A 25,911-nucleotide genomic window follows, 5' to 3' on the forward strand; every position below is an offset into this window, starting at 1 on the left:
AGGCACGCTGAAGTGGATTGGGTTTCGGTGGGGCCGAGCTTGCGCAGTGAAAGTAGACAACCGGATGAGGAGGGTGGTGCCGACATCTGCGATTGGTCCACTTCCCCTTAGCTTGCGGTCGCTGGTCAAAACTCACGACTTCGTGCAACGGAAGGTTAAGGATGGCGTTAAAACAGATACTTAACGAAGAAGGGTTGGAAGAGTGATGTCGTATACGTGCCGAAAGGTCTCAATGACGTTATACTGCCTGGAAAAAATGTTTATTATTTGCAAATAAATCCATGCTACCCGGCAGCTCCGAGTGGCAGCGCCAGAGCGATCGTTGGGCAGCTATCTTCTATTACTTTTGGAACGGGGCGATCTCCGGCTATTAAAAAAAATCGTTTTGTTCGACATGTTAGTGCAACTCTAACGCGTACACGTCACTTTGACGTAATGAGTTTTCGCGGTTTTGTGTTGTCGCTTAACAGACAAGAGAAGAGCACGCAGCCCAAAAACGCTTGAGCAGCCGCAGAGGGCTAGGCGAAAAAGGCGTAGAATTGGGAACAATGATTTTCCTTTTGTTTGGTCTAATTATGCATAAACAGTGTACACATGTGATATTAGATGAGGAGTTTCTGCGGTTTCCGCGGCGTCGCGTCATAGATAGGTGAAATGGGGGAGAGGAAGGCGAAAAATTTTGGGCCAGTTGTGGAGCGCTGACTGCAGAATTGGAATAGAAACAGTTTGACATAGCTTTACTTTAATGCGCCCCTGCCCCATTCCAAAAGGAATAAAAGATGGCTGCTCGCCAATCGCTCTGGCACCGGCTACTAGGGGCTGCCGAGGAGAATGGAAAATTCCATACTTTCGTGTGCAACCGATTTATTATATCTTAATTGTAAATATTGTCCAGAGATTATTATTTTACAGGAAACTTGGCCTTGCTGCTAGTCAGACTTTTCATCTAAAAAGTTTCCAATGTTTTCGATTGGATCGCTTTTCCCGAGATGGTGGTTTAGTTTTTTTTTATCATCAAACATCTGCCATAAAGTTACTATAGCATACCAGAAAATGTCACCAGATTGTGGAATATTAGCATTGGATATAATACTTCCTGGTTGCACGCCGTTTTCTATAGTTACCACTTACTTCACCGCTGGAGTGCAAGATACCCATTATATCGACACAAGCAGTGTATTGCTTGCAGTCAGAAGAACATCATACTAGTGGGCGATTTTATTTATCATCATGTATCTTGGGGTTTCCGAACGGACACTTGCGGCAAACGCTTCTGGGATTGGGTTTTACCAAATCATTTCTCTTGCTTAAATTCGAGAGCACACACTTTTGTTCGGGGTCGATCGCGAGCTGCCCTAGTTCTTACGTTTGCTACCTCGAGCATTTCTGTGACCTCGTGGAAGACTGTTGATTCTGGAACTAAGAGTGATCACCTCCCTATAATTTTTAACTGCTTACCCTTATAACTATAGTTTAGATAGTCATGTGCGCACTTTTGTTAATTACACAACTTTGAAAAATGCGTTAAAATCGGTTTTAAACGCTCATAATGGCATGGAGATGGATACTAAAGCAATGAGCCTGTGTTCGATTCTAAAACAATCGTAAGAAAAGCTCATTTTGTTATAAAATCTATTAAGGGCGGATAATGTTGTCCCTGCTGGAATTCTGACTGCGAGCGAGATTTTAGACGTCGAAAAGCCGCATGGAAAAACCTCTTATACAGCCAGTGCCCTGTTAATTGGGCAGACTATACATATATACCCACATTTAAGCGAACAGTCTTACAAGCTAAGGAGGATTATGATTCCAAGCAGTACTCATATCTTTCGAAGTCTAGCAATAAAAATGCCCTGTTTATATTTGTTCGATCCCGTAAAGTTCCGCCCGTGAATATCGACTCTGTCGTTCTATCAACAAAACAATCATCAGAGTCACTTGAGAAAATTGCTCAAAGACTTGCGTGACGTTTCAAGCATAAATTGCCGATTGGACTAAAGAAACCTCCCTTGAGAGATGACTTTGTAAAAGTAACAGCGACAGAGCTTGGGGGCATTATTAGATCATTACCAGCGTCAGCCCCAGGTCCGGATGATATTACAACGTGAATGTTAAAAGTTTTGTTTGATTATGTGCCTCAGGACCTGCTACATATAGTAAATTTCTCTCTCAAAGTTTGATGGGTTCCAAGAGAGTGCAGAGTACCTAAATTATTCCACTATTGAAGAAAAAAGCAGCTGGTCTTAGACGACACAAGACCGATTTCTCTTACTTCCAATATGGTAAAAAAATATAGAAATGGTTGTTCACGGCCGTATAACAAATTTTATGCAGGATGATACACTTCTCAGTCCTCGCCAGAATAGGTTTCGCCCCGGCCACTCCATATGGTGCGTCCATGTAGAATTAGAGAGCCGCATTAAACTTGCTCGCCGCAAACGAGAGTATGCACTTTGGTGACGCTAGATGTAGCAAAAGCATACGACCCTGTAGAATATTGTATTCTATTCGATAAGCCTCAGTCCAGGAATTTCCCGAAGTATATAACCACTTGGATCTATGAATTTATGAGGCATCGAGAGTTTTATTGTTATCAACACGGTATTTCGACGTCTAAACGCAAGCCGATAAGAGGTGTACCACAGGGTACCGTTCCTTCCCCTATCTTATTTAAGATTTTTCTAAGTACAATTCTTTTGTCTTCGGAAGCACATGTTTATGTTTATGGGGACGATATCGCATTTTTTACATCCGCGAATAATATATATTCCCTACACCGGTCGTTGCAGAATTACTTAGGAATGCTGGATACATGGCTAGAGAGGTTATGCATGTAGTTAAGCATTAGCAAAAGTACGGTAGTAGTCTTTCCGTCAACTGCACAGGTGCATATATCTTTACAATACCACCAGGAAATCATTCCTTAATTTGACGCAGTCAAGTACCTTGTGTTATTTACGATGACAAGCTTACCTGGCGCAGCCACATTGAACATATTAAAACAAAGGCAGAATGTGCCGTATACCTATGCTCCACCGGCTCAGCCACCGTCGCTGTGGACTACGCTGGGATACCTTACTGATGATATATAAGATGTATGTTCGGCCCATATTAGAATTCGGCTGCGTAATATCGTCCGGCGCTCCCGCCTACAATATTAAACCTTTCATGCTTTTAGAAAGGAAAGCTCTATGATTATGCCTCGGGCTACTTAGATTCGTTGCCAACAATGTTTTATATCAGGAAGCTCATATACCCACCCTAGATAGCAGATTACGCGTGCTTACGGTTCAGACATTTTAAAAATTTTATGACTTTTTAAAAAGACGTACGCAACATGTATTTATCACTGAACCGGTGCTGTCTAAGTTTGTTGAAGTAACGTGGTCGAGATTACACAGCCTTCAGATATTTTTGCAAGCAAGCACAGTTACAACAATTGGATGTGTCCATACGTCAAGTTTGCCATTCAAATGATGCCTTACCAGACCTCAAATTGAGTTCGAGGAAATATTTGCAAATCATGCTAAACTATTACTAAGCAAACATTTAATTAATATTTTACACAACCGCCTGCACCAGCTAGCCACTGACAATGTAATAGCTACTGATGCTTCTGTGTGCAATGAGAAGGCAGGAGTGGGGATCTTCTCTGAATCTCTTCAATGGTCCCACTCTCTTCGCTTTCCCGACTTAACACCCATATTTCAGGCAGAATTATTAGTGATTATATTAGCGTTACAAAAGCTTCCTCAAAGTGACCCATTAGCTGCCATTGTCACCGACTCGCTGTCGGTATGCGCAGCACTTACCACATCTTCAAATTCAAGAATTCAACGAACATTTTGTTTGATGGTACTTCCGTACTTACGTAAAGTATGTTTGCTTTGGGTACCGGGACATCATGGGTTGCACTTGAACGAAATTGCTGATTCATTCGCACGAGCATCCCTCAATGGCCCTATCATTTCTTTTTTTTTTTTTTGCCGACATCAGCTTATGTCACCGCGGTTAGGTACAGAAATTTCTCTACATCACAAAATTCAGTAATATCCATGCCAACACCGTCTTCTAAATTCCATGATCTTGACTTGCCATGGAATCATAATTGGTGTTCTTTAAGGCAATTGGAAGTTTCCTTTAAAAAATTGAGATGTCGTATATCGCCTCTAAATTTTTACTTACACAGGTCTGGTTTCGCTATGTCCCATCTATGTTCTTTTTGCAATGTACCTGAATATATCGAGCATTAGTTTCTCTCGTGCCGCCGATTTTATAGACAAAGAAGACTCTTGGAAAACTCCTTTAGCAAACTTGGGCTATCGATATAGCCTCGCCAACCATTTTTTCTTCTGGGGGCGACTTCACTGGGATCCAGCCACAGTAATGCTTTTCTTGCAGTTTACAATTTTATTAAAGAGGCAAAAAGAGTACCTTGCTGAATCTCTAAAATTATCAATTATTTCTATTATTTCGTTTTTTTATGTTAACTTATTTTATCTCAAAATTCTTAAGAATATTTTTATTAAACTTCTAAATCACATTTCTTTAGTCCCACGCTCTACTATTCAAACCTCGTTTTGTTTTAATTCTAAACATACTGGAAACCACCTGCTTCTTGGCCAATCCCCCATAGTGGATATGCGCGAGTGTTTTGGAGAACAGACAAGGATCCGTGTGAAGAACCCCGCCGTAACGAACTTTCCGAACCCCTGTCTTACTCGGAGGCTTCACACAGTTCGGAAGATCAGCAGCTCCCACCAATCCCATCTTCTAAGAGCACTACCGAAGTCAGCGAAACCGAGGCTAGCTCAAGCGACACCACCTCTCCTCCAGAATTCATAATCGACGAGTCAGCAAACTTCACAGCGCACGAAGACGATTGCCAGCCGGCGAGTTCACCGACAGGCCGCGTCATCCGATAGGCTGTGACCACCGCCCCCAGTCCCGGCAGACGCCGACACCTGGCATCACGCGAGACGGTACTTGAACTGCCAGTCAGGTTGCCACCCAGGGTAATGCTCGATCCGATCCAGCCGTACTCCGATTACATACGAACCTGCTCGACAGAGGAAAAAGTCTCTACCTGAATCCCTTATGTCACGCTTCTGGATGGCAGTCACAGTGACCGCTCGTCAGACATTTGCACAGTCTTTAAACAGCATGTAATGGAGGTGTTTACTGCCGAAGAAAGCAGTTGGTGCAGGAATGATTATGGCGAAAGACTGAGGGAACTCTGTTGAGCCCTTCCCCAAGTAACTGATAATGTCGTACAGCACCTGTGCGTGCCAGCGACACTCGATAACTTCGAGCTGTAGTAAAATACATGAATGTCTCCTCTGCGCCCAGACCATACGGCATCCCAATAGAGTTTTACGTGCGATTTTTTGATGGCGTCAAAAAAGTGATTTTGTTCATGGTTTAAAAATTCATATCAGATGGCATTCGGCCAGATTCTTTCCGCGATAGCCGGATCATCCTCGTCCCCAAGTCAAGCGGCCAGGCCTCCGACCCACGGTCTTGGCTGCCGATTACGCTGTTAAACGTGGACTACAAGATAATCTCGTCAATGCTAGCGAAAAGAATAAGTGGTGCTCTTCCAGACATAATCAGCCAGATGCGGATGTTTAGCGTACCAGAGTGATCAATTTTTTCATCCCTAGCATTGACAAGGGGTCTTTTTACCTTCGCTTCTAGGACAGAAATTTCAGGCTGCTTCGTTTCGCTGGACCAAGCGAAAGCTTTCGATTGTGTTGAGTATCAGTACCTGTTTGGCGTGCTGGACGCATTCGGGTTTCCTGCCGAATTCTTATCTAACATCGGCCTCTTGTATTCGGGTTTATCGGCCAGGTTACTCGTCAACGGTTGCCTATGCGATTCTGTCCCGGTCACGCGCGGCCTCATGCAAGGGTGTTCACTGCGCCATCACCTGTTCGTTCTTTCTCTTTACCCAATGCTGCACCTCATTTCACTTTGGTCAGCGATACGTGGCTTCTCCTTTGCAGGCCAAGGAGAGATAAAATGTCTGCATATGGAGACGACGTGTCCCTCTTTTTAAGAAACGATGACAGCTACTATGCTTTCTTACGTTTATTTAACTATTATTCTGAATATCCGGAGCCCTTGTGAATAAAGACAAAAGTAAGGCGATGGCCTTTGGCAACTTTATATCCGCCCTTGACGGAGAAGTTGAGTGGGTAGCAGGGATCAAAGTCCTGGGAGTAGCTTTCCTCACGTCTGGTGAAGTGTCGCAGGAGACTTGGTCACACTTGTGTGAGAAGGCAGGAAAGAAGCTGTCAGTCGCATCAAAGTTCTCGTTGACGCTAGCCGACCACAGCTACATAATGAAATCGAGCATTTGCGTGGCTTTTTACTGCGTTGCACGCATAGGGCGCCCACCACACGAGGCTTCACAGAGGCTAGCTTCACTCTATAGTTCTTTCCCTTGGGAAGACGAAACGGAATTAGTGGCACGTCTGCTCCTTGGGCTTCCAACGAGCATGGGTGGACTTAACATGCCGTGTATCAGAACAATGTAGTCCGTCCTCACATTGCGAGGTTTTTACGACCTCGTGAACAATTCTGAATTTCCGGGCAGGAATCTTGTCGACTATTTCCTAGGAACGTCCAGGAAACTCTTTTTATCAGGAATAAGAACAGGACCTACGGTGCAACAGGCACCGCCATTTTATAAATATGTATCCAGCAGCCTTCAATCAATTAGATAAACCTCACCAGATGCAGATATAGTTGACACACTGGCAATGGAGATGTGCGAATTACTAGTAATAGAACACTTGACACAGCAAGAGCTGCACCGTTGCAGGAGCGTCAGCTGACGCAGGCTAACCACATCGGCCGTGCCTGCCGAGGTGCGCGACTTTGGGTGGAGACGCGGTTCGCGAGGTTTGCCTACATGGAACCGCACTGCAGCGTGGGCAATATCTTCCAATAACCGCTGCCTTGAGTGCAGACAGAAAGAAACGTAACGACATGCCCTCTTTGACTATACTGTTGCAAAAACATTTTTGTTCTAACTGTGGAGCATGTTTGATGTACGCATGGATCCGAAAACGCAACTGCGAAGACTTTTCGAAGTTGTCTTGTGGTGCGAGGGCGCATTCGTGTTGTGGCGGCAAAGAAGTGCTGCGGCACTACAGGGGCAGCTAAAGAGAGCGATGTACCCGTTAATACGCGGCTTACGCAAATGTATGTATGAATAGGCTTGCGTGGACCTGATCAACCTAAATGAAGACCACTTCCTGAGGAAATGGTCGATACGCTTCATAAAACTCTGCAATGGGCGCATTACTGTGCAGCTGCCTCACTGACAACTTAATTCCAAGCAGGTAACAACACCTAGCTGTAAGACATGTATGTAACCTCAATGTTTGTTGTTTCATCATAATGTGCCCTAGCTGTTCAAGTAATGTGACATTGTTGCTGATGTTTTTTTTTCTGTACATCAAATCAAGTGCACATGTATTTTTTTATTAAGTTTGTTTAAATAAACTTCTCTTCAACGCCAACGCCGGACTCTCTGCGACACGGGGCCCTTAACGTTATCGCGTTGAAATTACAATCGAATAGTTTTACGTTACACAGACCCAGGCTGCAGAATGAATCCGTCATTCCCATAAGTTATTGCATTGACTATTAAACAACAATCGGCAAATAAATGCGCATTTAACAACATCTTTACCCTTTATCTACCGGAAAATTGGGGTAAGCGAAGCTTGTCCTGGGTGCACCTGACCTTCGTCACGGTTATGTAACCCACAGGTAACGGTGCGGGATTGCTTCGGCCTCCCGCTCCCTCAGTTCGAGATCTTCTCCTTGCTGTCAGATTGTCTGGGCTCGGGCGGTTCTAACGGCTAGATCGGCGCACCGACGGCGAACCCTTCGCTGCCGCTCGTCGAAGGCTACCAGTTCCTCGGGGGAATGCACAGTGCGGGGCCGTCCCATCCGTTTTCCGAGAATGAACTGAACGGAAACGAAGTCGGTGCAGCGCACGCGAAAATCTTTCCTACCCTTTCCCTCCCCGGCGGATGCGAAACGGCTCTGATTGATAGCGCGCGTGGCGTAAGCGCGGGTTTATGAAGCTGGAATCCTTGCTAATGACTCACGCTCCGCCGCCACCGCAGCTGTCAACTCATCAAACCACCCTTTTCAGCAACTGCTCTGCTCTGGAAGCAACTGTTTTTTTGCATGACCACAACGCCACCGAAACTTGTGAGCCAATACAAGCTTCGCTTGAAAAAATCAGTGTCATTCCACTCTGTGAAGGATTACCAGAGAAGCTGTGTGTCTGTAGGCCCCTGAATGGCGAACTGCAGCTCCACCGCCGGTCTGCCCGGCATTGCACTATCTTCGGGATCGGCCCATGTATTGCGAGTGCTTAACGCGTGCTTCACCTCCGCCCCGGGTCGGCATGGTATTGCACTATTTTCGGGACCTGCCCACGTATGTGGAGTGTTTACCGGCTGCTTCACCTACGCCGCGGGTAGGCCCGGCATTTCACAACCTTCGGGATCAGCCCACGTATGAAAAATTGCTGGTCTACGCGCGGACGCGATCCACCAGATCCTAGCCATAGACAGCTTCATTGTAAAAAAAAAAGAACATAGCAAATTAATATAAGTTAAAAGGAGAAGAGGTTCAGTAACTGATCCTCTAGGTACACTGGACCTCATCGCAAGAGGATGTAGAATGGTGTTGTGAACTGAGGGAAATTGAAAGTGCTTATGTAGAAAACATTCAGCTCAGGAAAAAATGTGCTCTTATGGACATCGTAGAGAGAGATAGAAACAGACAGGGAGATGAAGGGAGTTACACTAAGGACGCGCCCGATTGGCTACCGAACACTTAGGGAGGAGAAAGGGGGAAGAATGGATAAGAACAGAGAAGACAAGTAATAAATAGTCAGTCATTGCGAACTCATCAAACCGCCCTTTCCAGCAACTGCTCTGCTCTGGAAGCAACTGTTCTTTTTTTTTTTTGCATGGCCAGAACGCCACCGAAACTTGTGAGCCAATACAAGCTTCGCTTGAAAAAATCAGTGTCCTTCCACGCTGTGAAGAAGGGTGACCAGCGAAGCTGTGTTTGTGTGGGCCGCGGGTCGGCCCGGTATCGCACTATTTTCGGGAGCTGCCCACGTGGGGAGTGATTAACGGCTGCTTCACCTCCGCCGTGGGGAGGCTCGGCATTGCACAACCTTGCACAATGTTCGCTGTCACAAGCGTTAGAACCGCCCAGTCGCGTTTAAGGAGAGTTTTTGTGGCCTTGTGCATACAAGAATGCATAGGCCATGGTCCCAGGATCTTTTCCTCCGATAGTGCTCTATTATGCCATCAACTTAGTCCAGCTTGGAGAGCACATCGTTTAGCGTCGAAAGATGGGGAGTGGCACAGAAGGTGCTTTACCCCAGTGTTCTAGAACATTCCTCCACTCAACAGTGTACCTTGACTCAAGAAAGTTGATGGGAGCGCTACCCCTCAACAGAAGCTGTCACTGCGATTCATTGACACTCCGCGTCAATTCCTGAGAAACGTAGCATTCCTTTCAGTCGAGGAATGTCGCTGTGCTCAACTCGGTCGAGTAGGGGAAGCACTTCGAGTCGAGGATGATTTGCGAATACGAGGGTGCTCGTCGCACCCGCAGAAATTGGCTGCCGCACTGTTGGCTATGCCTATTAGCAAATCTGGAGTTTCGAGCGCTTGTAATAGATGTGCGATGCCGTTGCGTCGCGGAAAACTCCATGACCCTCACCTCCCTGCTTGTAAGGGATGGCAGCGGATCATAGAACACTGTCACTTGACTGTCGTCCCGCCCATGTGATGGTCAACGAGCTTCTACCATTGACCGACATTCTGGCGGGATTCAGTGGTTGCTTGCATGCGCTTTTGGAGAGCGCGTGCAAGGCGGGGCCTGCGGAGACCACATCCAGGTGTCAGAAGGTGCTTATGAGCTCCTCTCGGCCGGTGGCGGCCAAGGGGCTACCGCCGGCCGACGGTTTCTTCGGCTCGTCGGGGCCCCGACCTCGGCGGGCGAGCGCACTTTTCCGTCCTCTCGATGTCTCGAGGCAGCGCTTTCCGATCGTTCCCCCCTCCGTCCCTCTGTTTGTTTCTCTTTCTATTTTATCTGCTGCGGGGCGCGCTATGGCAGGCGCTGGCCGAAGGATAGACGACTGCGCTAAACTGGGTTCTTTGTTTTGTTTTTCTCGGTCGCGGTGCGCCGTTAGTGGCCACCAGCGACCATTTACCCATGTTTTACGTAGCAATTGGGTTCAGATTCGGTTGTGTTGTTGAACTTATCGAAACTGAGTCTAATAGATGTCATGTCTCCCTTTCTGGAGAGCTTCGCCTAGCGTCTGCTTTGTTCGGCGAGTGGGCTCACGGAACGGCCGCGAAGCGCCCGAGACGGACGCGGACGCGGCGCCCTGGATGCATGAAGGCGCGTGGTGCTCGAACCCGTGGTAGTCGTTCGGCAGCACGTGATCCTGGAGCTTGCTCACCGAGAGCGCTGTGTGTGTGAGACCACAGACTGAATAGGCATATGTAAATGCGACGCCCAACCACGTGTGACTCGATAAAGTTGTTTCGTGACGGGAGAGTCTGGGTGGTACGCAAAGTCCTAAGTTAGAGTCAAGAAGATACAAACGTGTGTTGGTGAAACCCGATGAATTCCAATGTAGAAGTGGAATGTGGCGGGCAAGTGATTTGAGTTGCCGCGCAGCATCCCTTCTCGAGAATGTTATAGGCACCCGCTGATGTTTTCGAATAGACGAGCGCACAGCTTCATCTCTACTGTCGTTGCCGACAATGCCGCAATGACTCGTCAACCACTAAAATGAAATGTCCTGCCCTTTCTGACGATGAGCGTGCCTTATTTCGCACACTAGCTGCTCGTGTAGCCCATGACTTTAGGCAAACTGCAGAGTTTCTAGGGCTGCTTTCGAACTGCAGAATATGGCCCAACGATTTGGTGGAAGCTGAAGCATGTAATTGACTGCATCTTGAAGAGCCGGAAGTTCAGCTGATGTTGACCTGGTATTATGAGAATATATTTAAAGCGCAAAGAGACGGCATCCGATGGAACAAGCACTGCTCCGGTAGAGCTGTTGGAATTGGTGGAACCGTCCGTGTGAATATGTATGCGTTCAAAAGAGGACTCGTTTAGGAGAAGCAGAGACAACTGCTTCGGGGCTAGTGCTGACAAGTCATCCTTCTAAACAACCTCAGGAGCTGAGGGGCACACGTGAGGCTCCCGGAGACACAATAATACCGATGTCGCCGGCTGGAAGCCAGACAGTATCGAGTCATGGTATCTTGTCACAATACTACAGAATGTAGCCAGTGGTTTTCCCGCTGCTAAACCGGCCAAATGGTGGTATGGTAGCCGCGAAAGGTGTCTAACGTGCGCTCCTTAAAATCTCAACGACTACACGAGTGGTGATCAGGTGCTCGTGTCCAATGACAATCGTTGCAACTGCCGAAGAACATCTCGGGATGCCAAGAGATCTCCTAAGTCGCATCGGCCTCACTAAAATGCCAAGCCCGAGGGCGCGGAATCGAATCCCTGCCGCGGCAGCCGCACTTTGATAGGGGCGAAATGCCGTGTGCACGGTAAAGAACCACGTGCAATTGGGTGCACGTTAAAGAACACCAGGTGGTCGAAATTAATCCGGAGCCCCCCTCCCCCCCCCCTTTTCGGCGTGCCTAATGGTCATATGGTAGCTTTGGCACGTAAAACCCCAGAACTGTTCCCTAAATAGCCGCGCATAAGTAACAGTGGAGAAATCTGCGTGGAAAGCAATGACGCAATACTAAACGCCGAATTAACGACCTTAAATAGAACTTGGTAATTCACGTTGTTGCTTCAGGTCCAGTTGAAAAGATAACACCGCCCAAGCACTCCGTACAGATAGTTAACCAGCGAAGCTGAGGCGTGCGGCCCCAGTTAATCCCGACGGTTCAGTAAACGACGGCTTGGCAGGCTGCAGGTCCTCGGTACGCAATTGCTGCTAGCACGAACCTGTTCTTATGCCCGGGCTGCAGCATCGGCACGGCGTAGACGAGCTCGTTCACGGTTCTGCTCGCGGCGTTGCTGATGGAAAGCTGCCTTCTCCCAAGGAGTATGTATGACGCGGGGCCTACCAATTTCGGAGCCGGCGAGAAACTGCTGCGCGCGCGCTCGGCTTCGACGGAGAGCAGCGACGTCACTACTGGCGCAGCTAATCCCGCGCCTATCTTTCTCTTTTTATTTTTGCGCATGCGCATGGGGTTGCACCGGAGGTGTTTTCGGTGTACAGGCGACGGACGGACGAAGCCGCTAACCATATACAGCTTCGCTGTAAGAAATGAGCCATTCGTCTGGGGCACCCTAGAGCGCTTGTACGAGCACCTGCTCCAGCAACTGCAAACCATACTTACAGTTTTGGAACTTCACCAAAAGGTGTTAATTGTTGGTTGCTTTGCGTATACTATTACGCATGCGTGAAGTACAAATGTAATAGTAATACGGAAGTTGTTACTGCAATTTTGAGCTTATTTAAGAAATTAAGGAAAAAAGAAGGTATTGCATAATCAAAGTTCACCTTCTGACGAAGTTCTCAATTCACGACTTGTGTTTACCATCGTATAGTCACAATGTCTGCAGAGAATTTAGTTCAAGACCTGGCAATTAGAGGGGCACAGAGAACTTCAACAGGTGCAAGCAAGGAAGCAAATGCGTGCTTCGAAAGCCTTGACTGATTTGACAGACATATGACAGAGAGACGGAAACTTTGACAGGCAGAGAGGTCACAGCGAGATACTTACTTTACTTAATACGAATTAACTAGGTAACACTTCACTCAACGTAACGGAAGACAAAGCATGAATGCGTTTCCATAGTCGTGCGTACTTGAGTGCACATTATGTAACGTATCATAAGAAGCCAAGAAACACTGACACCAAGGACAACATAGGGGAAATTACTTGTGCTTAATAAATGAAATAAAGAAACGATAAATGAATGGAAAAATGAAAGTGGATGAAAAAACAACTTGCCGCAGGTGGGGAACGATCCGAAAACCTTCGCATTTCGCGTGCGACGCTGAATGTTGCCGAATCCGGCAACATTGATGCCATCAGGTAGCATGTGTGGGTTTATTGATCGGTTGCCTTCACCCAAAAAGATCACGTTCTCGTGACGCCTGCGGCAGGAAGGATGTTCCACAAGGTCTGTGGAACATCAAAGGTCTGTGTGGTGGCGCTGGCTAACACTCCCAGAGTTCTACTAGGAAACATAAATACCAAAGAAAAGTGGATGGGAAAACGGTGCCGCGGTAGCTCAATTGGCAGAGCATCGCACGGGAACTGCGATGGTTGTGGGGTCGTTCCCCACCTGCGGCAAGTTGTTTTTCCATCCACTTTCATTTTTCTATTAATTTATCGTTTCTTTATTTCATTTTATAAGTACAAGTAATTTCCCCTATGTTGTCCTTGGTGTCAGTGTTCATTGGCTTCTTATGATATGACTAATAAAAATCAGGCCCCTCAGTTAACCCCCCTTCTTCTCGGTTATTATGTAGCGTATTCTTCACGTGCTCCCGACGCGACATAAGGAGAGTCTTAAGCAGAACATTCGAGCGAGTAACTGCAACACTACGCACAAGCTCGATTATGTTGCGCTGAATTTCGATAAGTGATTGTTGAAGCAGTTGAGAGCGATGCAAAGGGACAGGTGGAAGGTTTAAACCAAGTCCATAGCAGGTGGAGTTCTTATTTATTTTCTTTTAACTCGCGATGCAATTTGTTCTTAGAATGGCACGCTTCAGAAAAAAAAAAATACTTTTGTAGTTCAATGCCGACGCGAGCATACCAACTCATACTCGCCTTCTGTACCAACTGAAACAATAGCAAAACACCCGTAAGACGAGAATTCCTGGAGATCAGACATGGCGCAAATCACAAAGGAAACAGGAGGATCTATTCTCGAAGACGAGCGATTATTAATGTGTCGCATAGAAAAGTAATATTCAGTGTAGTTCTCGTTTTTTTTTTTTTCGTTTTTTTCTTCTTTTCTTGCATTCCACGCATAGCCCATTTAAAAGCGATTCCTTCGGACTTGAAAAGTTTCCTTCGGGCAGTGAAAAAAATATCATAGAAAACAAGAAATCACATTAAAGAATACACAACTTAACGGGAGTGTACATTTTATCGAAACATGAAATAATGTGCGGATGCATTGCGGGCTTTCGTTGTTGCGGAGAAAGAGGGGTAGGGTGCGGGGGCTAACATTGTTCTTTGCTTGCTTCTAAGGGGATTCAGCAGTAGGTAAGGTTATTAAATTTTTACTCCTCGTTAACTTTTCTGCGGCTTTCTTTTACAGCCATCGACACCACTCGACTTTCTTCAGCGACTACCAGACGAACAGTGCAATTTTTGCATTCCATCGGAATAATCACACGCCGTAGCTCCTAGACTTGACAAGGCAAGGAGGTGTAATCTCGTCTCCTGTCCCTCTGGCGGCGAATCCTGCAAACGAGCAAATATTTCACGAAGAAGTAAGAGAGTCTGACCCATCACTGGAAAACAGGTGACAAAAGACACGAATAAGTGTGAAATTAATACCAAGGAGTTCGCAAGCACTCTGGTACCTAGGTAATAAACATCGAACACGGAAGCGAAAACGGGAGACGGGAAAAAACAGCCGACACTCGCTGAGCGAAGTCTCAGCAATCCCATTCAATTGTGGGGACAGGCGAGGCCAACGCTCCCGTCGATACCAGACAGAAAATACCGAATCAATCCCGAAGATAACATCCAGACAGATGGGCAGCGTCAGCTAAGATACTGAAAAACAGGAGGTGGCAAACCAGCTGCGGATAGAGAAGGCTCGATCTGGTCGCGGTAAACTGGCGCTGACGTGACACCCCAGCATGGAACTCGAGGCTCTGATGGAGACTGGCGCCAGCCTGGGCCTGACCGGGGACGACCTCAGACGCTGGATCGACGAGGAGCGCAGGGCGGACCGCGAGCAGAGGACGGCCGCCGATAGGTACCGGACCGCGCAAATGGATTCGCAGGCCAGGGAGAAGATGGAGAAGGAGCGTCACTCACTCGAGCTGCAGGAGCGACTGCGCCAGGTTGGCGCACTCCCCGAGTCCTCGTTCCCCATCATAGCGCATAACATTCCTCAGGGAGAGACTGGTGCCTACGGTTACAAGTATGATGGTAAGCATCCAATTGATTATCTCTGAGTTATAAGAACAGGCTGCTAGATGTAAAAGATCTATAACTCCCTGTCCTTAATGGGCTGTCGGTTAACGTTCCAGCCACAGTAAACATGAAAAAAAAAGGGTGGGTGGGTGGTGGGTGGTGGGTGGCAAGGTGGTGCTCGATGGTTTCAGCCGTTTCTGGCCATACTGGCGCGTTGAGCGTTGTACTATTGCATTGTATTTTTGTTGAAAACCAAGTCAATGTGACCAAACCTCGTTCATTTCTGAAGCAGTTGCGAAGGATTCGAGCAGCACCAGAGAGTGGTATAATGTGGTGCCAGCAGAGAATAATCGTCCTGAAGTTCTTGCATATAATACGCTTCGAGGGAAGATATCCCTTACCAATTTTTACTTGAATCAGTATACTTCCTTGAGAAGCGTAAACTAGCGCGTTCTGAAGTTGGAAGACTTATTGAAGGAGAAGGACATTTTTACAAATTTGTCGGTATCTGCCACCATGGGTTGCTAATTCGAAATGGCTACCGCCCATTGCAGACAAGCCAGCTTTCTGTGCTATAAAAGCGAGCAAGCGCGACATGCCAGAAGTAATAAAACAACTAGCAGCAAAACAGCTCTATGACTTTGTACAGCCTTCATAACTGTTGTCTATAGACTGTTTTATTGAGGGCGCCGGCATTTTTCGATCACAGCGCCGTCTATCGTGCGGCGCCATGCTGGTATGTACGATCGCGCAGGAGGGTGCACGGCGAACGTGCTGTTGATGACGAGCAGCAAGTTTTCGCACTTTCCCGAGAGGTATCAACAAGTTGTTTGAATTGGAAAACTTCTTAGCGTGTCGTCAGTAAGCTTTTAGCTTCGATATAGCCGCAATATCGAACGGTGACGGGCCTAGAGGCGCTCCCGCAGCCCTCTCCACGATCGAAATAGGAGGCGAGTCAAGTCTGAACATTGTCGATACGTAACGTATACATGTAACGTGTTGTTATTGTATATCTAGCCTTGAACTCCATTAAGGTATCACTCAGGCGACAACAGTCAGAGGTGTCTTCATCTGTGATGCTGTGTGTCGCACCAGCGTACATCCCAATCGACGTAACTGCGAAGCTCCGAGGAAGCACGCTTTGCTAGCTTTCATGGTCCTAAAAGTTTCGCGGTACTGTTTTCTAAACATTGTTTATCTGGCAACCGGGCATCAAGCTTTACAAAATAAAAAAACTCTAAAATAACTCGATCGAAAGGGCTGTTAACATGGATAAAATGAGCTTATGATAGTGGCCGCGAATATGCCACAATTAACCAGACGCACGCGACGTGTTGAAAGAATATGCACACTCTTAGGTCTCGAATGCTGCCTGTGCTTGCAAGGGCACCTCGTCTACTTGAGAGAGCTGAAAAACCAACAAGTACTATTCATAACAGCAACTTTATTTTCTGCAGTAATACAGCGCTCGATGAGCGTCGTCGACAGATTGCCGGCGAGATTCAGAAGCATGGGGGAGCCCGTGTGAACTAGGGCCGGCTGGCAATACGGCAGGCATGGCTTTGGTTACAGAATGGAAAGGAACACACTTTCATTTCTTAGTCGGCACATACTGTTTTCATAATACGTCCTCGGTCAACTTCCGCCAGAACGTTTGTTGCCAAGCATGATAATTTTAGAACACGTTTAAACAGAATAAGCTTAATGTGCGTGCACGAAAAAATAGCTTCATCCATTCGCAATAGTTGACCGACTCGAATACGCACCTTTCTTTCATATCCAAGTTTGATCATGGGTGCCCAGTTCCGAGTTCGTCGCCGAGCGCTCACTGGCGACAACACCTTCCTAACATACACGCGATGCCATCAAGTCCTTTCTGTTAATGCTGGCAATACAAAGCGGACGCTTCTCTGCTACCGCAGCGGCGGTGTCCGCGAAGTCGCCGCGGCTGAAGATGCACTTCACCCTTGCTTCCTAAAGTTATTTTTGCAGCCGAATACGGCAGAGTGGTAGCCCGTCAACAGACAGAACACGTCAGAATCGTACTAATCCGCAATTAAACCGCCACCTTTCCAAGCTGTCGCTTGGATCAAACGGAATCCGCCCATACCAGTGTGAGGAGGAGAGCGGCGTAGTGCGCTGGTTCGAGGCTACGTTCTCACGGAGCGGTGTCCTCAGAAGCCACATTTTCGCCGACTGCCGTAGTCCTTCCAGTCACGAATTATTTTTATTTATTTATTTATTTATTTATTTATTTATTTATTTATTTATTTATTTATTTATTTATTTATTCAATACTGTCAATCTCGTCAGGGATCGTAACAGAAAAGGCATTCAAAAAAGTACACCGACATACAAACATGACAATGATAAACGGTTCAGAAACGCACATTATTACCTTGAATAAACTTTTACATCAGCAGGAGTAAAAAAATGTACAATGAGGTTCATGCTGCAAGATTTGGGTTGGACAGATAAATGTGCCACAAAATGCAAAACAAAGGAAGTAACAAAGCGATACTGACAATAAACAAAATAATTATTGAGATGCAAGTAGATCGTTTTCAACAAGCGTGATAGAGGCAGTTAGTGATGAACTAATAACAGAGCTCACGTTGAAAGCGTTCCAATCGCGTATAGTCTGCGGAAAGAATGAATACCTGAAAGTGTCAGTACGGAATGCAAACTCGTTTAGTGTGTGTGGGGGGTTATGACGTATTTTTCTCGTTTGAGATTTCGTTACGTATCGTGAGGTATCCAGATTTAATTGATTGTTTATGAGTTGGTTAATGGTAATAAGGCGCGCTGGTTTTGCTCTATTTTGAAGGGTTAGCATCCCGGTTTGTTTTAGTATTTCTGTCCGTGAGTCTGCTAGCCTAGCTATGTTTGTTAAAAATATATCTGAGCGCCTTTCTCTGAACACCTTCAAGTTTTTTAATCAACATGTTAGTGAAAGGAAACCAAACGACATTTGAATACTCTAGTAGCAGTCTGACAAATGTTTTATACGCTAGTAGCTTTATATCAGATTATGCTAGTCTGAGGCATCTATTAATGAAAAATAACTGTTATAGTGCGGTTGCCGTGACTTTGTTAACGTGAGCATCCCATCTGAGGTCAGAGGTTAGTAATATTCCTAAGTATTTGTATTCGCAGAACGAAGCAAGTGGAATGTTTAGTGTGTACTGAAAGAATGATCTATGTTTATTCCTGGTTACAGATAATAGAACAGATATAATAACGTTACTAGTAATCTGCAAATGTTCGCACCACTTGGTTAGTGCTGATATGGCGTTATTTAACTGGTCGATGACACAGTTAAAAAATTATGGTATTTTACGTGCGAAAAACATTTTCTGATTGAGGCACGCCGTAGTGGAGGACTCAGGAAATTTCGACCACCTGGGGTTCTTTAACGTGCACCTAAGTTTAAGTACACGGGTGTTTTCGCATTTCGCCCACATCAAAATACGGCCGCCGTGGCCGGGATTCGATCCCGCGACCTCGTGCTCAGCAGCCCAACATCATAGCCACTGAGCAACCACGGTGGGTCTGGTAGATGATAGAGTTAATTTGCTGATGTAGTACGCAGTCATGGGCAAGTAGTCTGATGTTAAAAACTCTAGCAGGAAGGTCGTTTATAAAAATTAGGAATAACGTTGGGGCTAAGACACTTGCTTGTGGTACACCTGAAGTGACATCAGCTGTTACGGATTTCTCGTTGCTAATTTCGACAAACTGAGTACGGTTAGTGAGTTAATCAATAATCCAGTCTAAAATTGGGCCAGTCCCTAAACTTAGTTCAAGCTTCCTAATAAGTTTTGGGTGTGACACATGGTCGATGACTTTCGAAAAGTCTAAGAAAATGAGGTCAACTTGTTTCTGGTGATCAATAGAGGTGGTTACGTCATGCATGAGTTCAATTAGTTGAGTAACGGTAGAAAGTCCCTTACGAAAGCCATGCTGAAAAGGTGTTAGAATTTGGTTATGTTCTAGATAGGTTGTTATGTGCTTTAAGATGATGTGCTCGAATAGCTTACATATTGTGCTGGTTAGTGAGATTGGTCTGAAGTTGATGTATCTAATTTGGTTCCTGATTAATGTATTGGTGTTATTTTATCTGTTTTCCATTTTTTTTAGGAAGGGTGCAGGATGACAGGAATTGGTTAAAGAGTATTAATAAAAACTTCGCAATCCACTCGGCATATCTGCGCAGGAATGTGTTAGAGATGTTATCAGGCCCCGGTCCTTTTTAGTGCCCAAAATAGAAGGTTTAAGACTCCAGCTTCGGTTACAGTAAGGGGCCCTAGTTGCTTTACGGTGCAGGGGCTATTGCGAGGTGCATTTCCATCGTCTGTAGTGAAAATAGAACAAAAGTAGTTATTTAGTGTGGTTGCAGTATTTCCGTTTTCCTTCGAGGACGGATGACTTTCATTATGTACTTAAGGATTTAAGTAACGCCAGAACTTTTGGGAAGAATCTTTTAGGAAATTTGTCAGCGTATTTGAAAAATAGAAAGTTTTAGCTATTTAGAATTCAGATTTTAAATCATTAATGGCTAATGTTAATTTTTCGGCTGTTTCTTTTGATGGGTGGCGTCGTTGCGTTTTTTTCAGTCGTCCGACCTTCCGCTTGGCATGAATTACAGTTCGAGTAATCCATGGAATGCCCGAATTATCATCGCCTATAGATAAATGTGTGATATTTGCATAACTTTATGCCATAACTTTACAGGGCCCGGGTTAGAGACCCCGGGCCCTTCAACGTAATACTATTCCAATCTAATAATAATAATAACTTTGTTCAGTTCAATATACAAGACTGGTATGCGACAAAGTCTGGATCCTTAGCCATAAGCTAGTTATGGATCCATGGAGTTACCTCAAGAAAAATCAGCCATTCATACATGGACACAATCATTTTTTGTTCTGGATCGAAAAAAAAAACAAGAAAGAACTCAAACCAAACAAAAACCAATAGACAATGCTGCAGACTGCCGCAGGAGCGAAGAAGTTAGTTGCTGTCCAAACTGCTAAGTGTCGCCCACGACGGGAACCCCCCACCGCCAGTGAGGCAGCGCGCATCCGAGACAAGACCCATGGCCTCCCTCTCACGGCAGCCCGCACACACGCATGCTGGCGATAAGGATACCTGAAACTGTTACACGTAAAAGAACTGGTTAAACATTATAGCGCTTTCACTGTTTGCAGAAGGCTAACCTGTAATTATTGTTCAATCAACGTAGCAAGAATGTACACTGATACGCTATATATACATTTGATGCACAGTATATCGAGTAATAACAAGGGTACACCGGCATTTACACTAACATTAATATACATCTATACGCACATACATAGAAACAACAAGAAAGCATAGCAGCAACACTGTATCCAGTTGTTGCATCGTTATAATTTTCGCTATATCCTAATCAGTTTAGATAAGAAAGAAATAATTATTTTCCCATGGTATTAAAATCAACCGACTGCTTAATGTTTGTAGGAAGCGAGTTCCATATTTTGACACCTATATTATGTATGCGTCGCTTGCCATACTGGTTGTGACATACGGGACCAGAAATGTTTCAGGAAAGGCTGAGCAACTGTTAAATGTCGATCCATTGAATATAGTGGCAGGAAAAGGCGTGTTGTATCTGGTTATCGATCACACTAATAAGGCCACACGGTAATCTACAAGGTTCAATAATGGCATGAATTTGTTCGTAACAAAAAGACTTCTTGACGGTGCAGTAAAGCTAGCGTAGTTGATTATCTGCAGAGCCCTCTTCTGAAGCCGTACTACAGGCTCTAAGTATGTTTTGTAGGTAAATCCCCAGGCTTCAATACAATAGCCTATGTGAGAATGAACGAGACAAAAATAGAAGGTGCTCAAGGTTTCGAAACTCAAATTACTTCGCGCGTTCGTCAGTACTAAGCATGCGGAAGAGAGCTTACCACCCAACCTGTCAATATGTGGCTTCCAGTTGAGAGCGGAATCAAGGTTTACCCCTAAGTAGAGCACTGAGTCAACTTCTATTTCATCATGGCCAATCGTAATGCGGCACGGCTCCTAAAGAGACTTTTTCTTAAACGGGGACCTAAAAATAACAAGTTTATTTTTATTTGTCTTTCATTTTTTTATTTTTATTTAGTTTAAGGATAATCGATTACTTTCAAACCATTTACTAATATATCGAAGCTCGTTGTTGATTACTTTAACTGCGTTATTTAAATATTTGCTATTGACCACAAGAACTGTGTCATCAGCATACGAGAAGATATGTGCTTCATTTAGGAAGTCTGGAAGGTCGATGATGTATATTGTAAATAATATTGGCTCAAGTACCGATCCTTGTGGTACGCCCATAGTAATGTCAGAGAAACTTGAGATGTGCTCATCGATGACCGCTGCTTGTTTACGGCTATCGAGATAGCTCTTTAAAAAGTCTAAGGAAATGTCTCGTAATCCGAATCTTTGCAATTTCATGAATGATAGTCGACAGTGTGAAATGCCTTTCTCATATCTAAAGATACTCCTACTGATATTTCGGTCTTTTTCAAGGCTCCGTTGATTACATCTGTTAAGGACAAAATAGCCGTAGTTTTCGATCGATACTTGAAACCCGTGTTGACGCGGGGACAGGATGTTACTTTTATATAGAAATTTTGTTAGTCTTCTAGGCAGTAGTTTCTCAAAAATTATGTTTATGCAGTTCAGTACCGATATAGGTCGATAGTTACCTAAATAATAGGGGTCCCCACTTTTATAAATAGGCGTCACTCTTGCTACTTTTAATACTTCCGAGTATATGCCCGTGTAACATGCTTTGTTAAACAATGTGTCGAGAGTACCGTGCCAAAACTTTTATATTATTTTTCAGTGCGGACATTGCAATACCATCGAAATGAGGCGCCTTTCCTCTGTCTAATAGATTCGTAGTTGTTATTCATGCCAAAGGAGCATGAATTCCAAACAGGCAAAGATGGCTCGAACTTACTTTGCATGCCCAAAAGAAGCTCAGTTCCAAGCGCACAAGAATGATGGTTACATTTTTTACTTACTGATGAAGTATCGCATCCTGTAGCTATCGATGCAATAATTCGCTTTGAAACTGTAGGTATAATAATAAAGTTTATGGTAGCCCATAATCTTTTCGGATTGTGAGATTACGCGTTGATTTGGTTATTGTAATAAAGCTTCTTCTGTATTCGCATTGCTGCCAAGGTTTTGTTGCTGTGCTCCTTATATTGATTAAAGTAGTACGTGTTTCCTCGATATTGTTTCACTTTATTATGCCAATAATCTCGCGCTTTAATTAGGTTCAGAGCGCTCTGTGTCATCTATGGACATACTGGTTGCGTGTATCGTGTTTTTACTTTAATTTGAGTGCATTCTATAATTGTACTTTTAGGTCTTTCTATTAGCATAGAACACTGCATGTTAGCGTTTAAGTCGTATAAGTCGGCGAACGACTTGATGAAAAGTGACAGAGAGAGTATTTCATAATCAATTCACATTGTTGTTCCGGAAAACATTTGTCCGGTTAAAGTGTGTATCTTCAAGACAATATGGTATAAAGTTTGTAAACAGGGATAAAGTGCCTCGGAAAGGCTAGCCAACGTTTCGATAGGAGGACCCATCTTCGTCTTTGACGAAGATAGGTCCTCCTATCGAAACGTTGGCCAGCCTTTTTGAGGCACCTTATCCCTGTTTACAAACTTTATACCACAGTGTGCTATTCCATCTGTCAGCCCCTTTCTTGTTTTTGGGCTTCAAGACAATATAGGAACACAGTCGGTAAGTGGTCAGCAGGATCTGTATCCTAGGCTCCATAAAAGCTTTCAGTGGCATCAAAGTTACATAATATGTGATCAAGACAAGTTGAGCTATGAGTTGTAATTCGCGTGGGACCAATGACAAGGTTACTTATCTCATACGAGGACAGTAAGTTTGAATATTCAGCGTGTCTGCTACTAACCCCCATATTCAGAACACTTTAACTTGAAGCCTTTAACATGACACATTAACATGACACTTTAACATGACACCTGTCGTGAACGCAGTAAACGAAACGCAAATAGCCTCTTGGGCACATTCGCACCAGACATCATTTATATAAAGTCAAGCATGAGCTTCAAGTTACGATGCATTTCTGAATAAAGGGGTAAGAGTGTCAATATTCATGTCGCCGACTATAACGGTTTTCTTATTATTTTCAGTCAGGTGAATGAGAACACATTTTATGTCATTTAAAAACTAGCTACGATCAGTATGCAGGGGATGGTATACGACATTGTTACATTGTCCACCTCTACAAAAAACATTTCCGAGTGTCCACTAGTAGGTCATTCAAAGAAGAATAAAGCCTATACCCTACTAAGTTTCTAATATATTATCCTACCCCTCCTTCTCTGTTTTCAGCAATTCTAGGACACGAGAGAAAACGTAGTTTGGGATGTTATAACTTTCACCAGGCTTTTAGCCAAGTTTCCGTGACGACTGTGACGTCATACATGTTATTGCGCTGTGCCAACAGCGTAAGAAGAGCGTCAATATTTTTTCCTAAGTTTCTTACATTGCATTGAAGCAGTGAGTGTGTTCTATGCAATCTGTGAAAGTTATCAACGGAAGAAGTCGTGAGGATATTGGGGATATTATGCCACACGTTCTAGGTCAGCCTCCGTGAAGATGCGGAGGACATCTGAATTCTCCGCTTTCCTCATTAATATTCGTCCTCTCGATACCCAAGCACATTTCTAGTTGTGTTGCTTCTTTGCGGCAATCGCATTTGCGCGCATAAGTTTGTGCTCAGTGCACAAATCCTCATTTACGAGCACTGCTGTACGTTCTCTCAGGCCAAAATCGGCTGCAGTAAAACGGATTTTTTTTTTTGCAAATTGAAGCATGTTGTCACAAGGTGCGCAGGACTTGAATTTTATAATAATGTTCGATTGATTTTTGTTTTTTGTTGAAACGCGGTGTACGACATCAGTATCATCCATTGTCACCTGCGCAGCAGCCTTTGCTGCCAGGGTGATAACTACTGCCGACTGTCACTCGACAGTGATTTATTCAATCTCCTAACGTAAAATTTACGTAACCGCCGACACAAGCATTGGGCGGTGTTTCGCAGCGTTGTTTGAGCAGCCCAATGAAACGCTCTCCTCGTTTATAGTAGGTTACGTAGTTTGTTTTCAATGCGAATAGTGTTGCTTATCTTGACAGGTTTTTCTTATCCACTTGACTGACAATAGGCGAGGACCACGCAGAAGTGGAGAGGGTCCCGAAGTGCCAAGCTAACGCAGTGAAATTTGATAACCGTATGAGGAGGGTGGTGCCAGCGTCTGCAATCGGTCCGCTTCCCCTTGCTTAGCTTGCGGTCGCTGGTAGAAACTCGCGGTGACGTATAACCGGAAGTCTAAAATGCCGCTAAAATAGTTGGCAGTGGCCGAAAGGGCTCTACAACGTTATATTACCACTGAATTTTTTTATCATAAGTAAATAAATCCGTGACTCCCGGCAGATCCAAGTGCCCAGTGCAAGAGCGATCGGCAGGCAGCAATCTTCTATTCCTTTCGGAAAGGGGCAGTTCCCGGCTATTCCACAAAAATTTTGTTAAGCATATTGATGCACCTTTAAGCGTGCATATCACTTTGACGTGCTGGGTTTTCGCAGCTTTGTGACGTCGCATGACAGACAGGCTAGGAGGACGCAGCCCTAAAGCTTTTGACGAGTACCAGAGGACTAATGGCGAAAAAGGCGTAGAGTCGGGTACAATTATTTACCTTTTATTCGGTGTAATCATGCATAATCAATATGTACACATCATATCAGATGGGGAGGTTTCGTGGTTCTCGTGACGTCGCGTGAGAGACAGGCGAAGGAGGGATAGGCCAAAAAAATTTCGCCAATCTTGGCGGAATGATTGCAGTAATGAAATAGAAGCAGTTTGGAATAGCTTTACGTTACAGCGCCCCTCCGCAAACGTCCCACTGAAAGGAAGTCAAGGTGGCAATTTGACTCTTTATGCATTTTGTGGTGAGTCATCTCAATTGCAAAGTAATTAAATATCTCTTTATTTAACATTCAGTCAGTCTACGTTTCTTCATAAAAATAATTATATCACGCGTTCGAATTAAATGCACAAGTTAACTATTGGCTCCAAGCATTACTAGAAAGGAAGAAACAATATTTCATAGTTACTACCGAAACGCCTCATGTCACACGAATCGTCAAGCACATTGTTCCTTCTCCAGAACGGTCTTCTGTAGAGATACATTTCACACAGTAGTAAAATGTAGGTACTAGGTAACCAGAATGTTCAATTTACTCTAAGGTTAATGTCCGAGGTCTATTCTCGGCCACCACTGCACAGAAATGGCAAATATAAGTCACGTGCACAAAAGTGCACGTCATGCTGAAGAGGGTAGATTAGTGTTTCGGAAAGAGTATTAATTGCCAGGTAAGCTGATCGCCACTACTCATACTCTTCGCAGTGCAGTTGGCTTTCACTGCACCCTTTCATCAATGATACCGCCCTTCGCCAAGCGAAGCTCACCAATCGCCAAAATTCAAAGCAAAGGTGTCCCTTCTGACGTCGGAGTATACCCACCGCTCACTGCAGCGGCTGTCTTCGCTGCGCAGATGGCAGCGCGGATAGCCGTGGCCTGCCTATTAGGCACCGCTTGCTAAGAAGGACATTGTCTCA

At 44.9% G+C, this 25,911-nt stretch overlaps 1 long non-coding RNA gene across 1 annotated transcript in view; it reads left to right on the forward strand.

The window, feature by feature from the left end:
- Positions 1 to 15,212, forward strand: part of LOC135906728 (uncharacterized) — a 58,930-nt gene extending 43,718 nt beyond the window's left edge. Inside the window, exon 3 of the long non-coding RNA XR_010565821.1 lies at positions 14,374 to 15,212. This is a non-coding gene — a long non-coding RNA (uncharacterized lncRNA). The remainder of the gene's footprint in view (positions 1 to 14,373) is intronic.
- The last annotated feature ends 10,699 nt before the right edge of the window (positions 15,213 to 25,911 follow it).

Source organism: Dermacentor albipictus, chromosome 1 (assembly GCF_038994185.2).
Source record: "Dermacentor albipictus isolate Rhodes 1998 colony chromosome 1, USDA_Dalb.pri_finalv2, whole genome shotgun sequence".
Lineage (NCBI taxonomy): Eukaryota > Metazoa > Arthropoda > Arachnida > Ixodida > Ixodidae > Dermacentor > Dermacentor albipictus.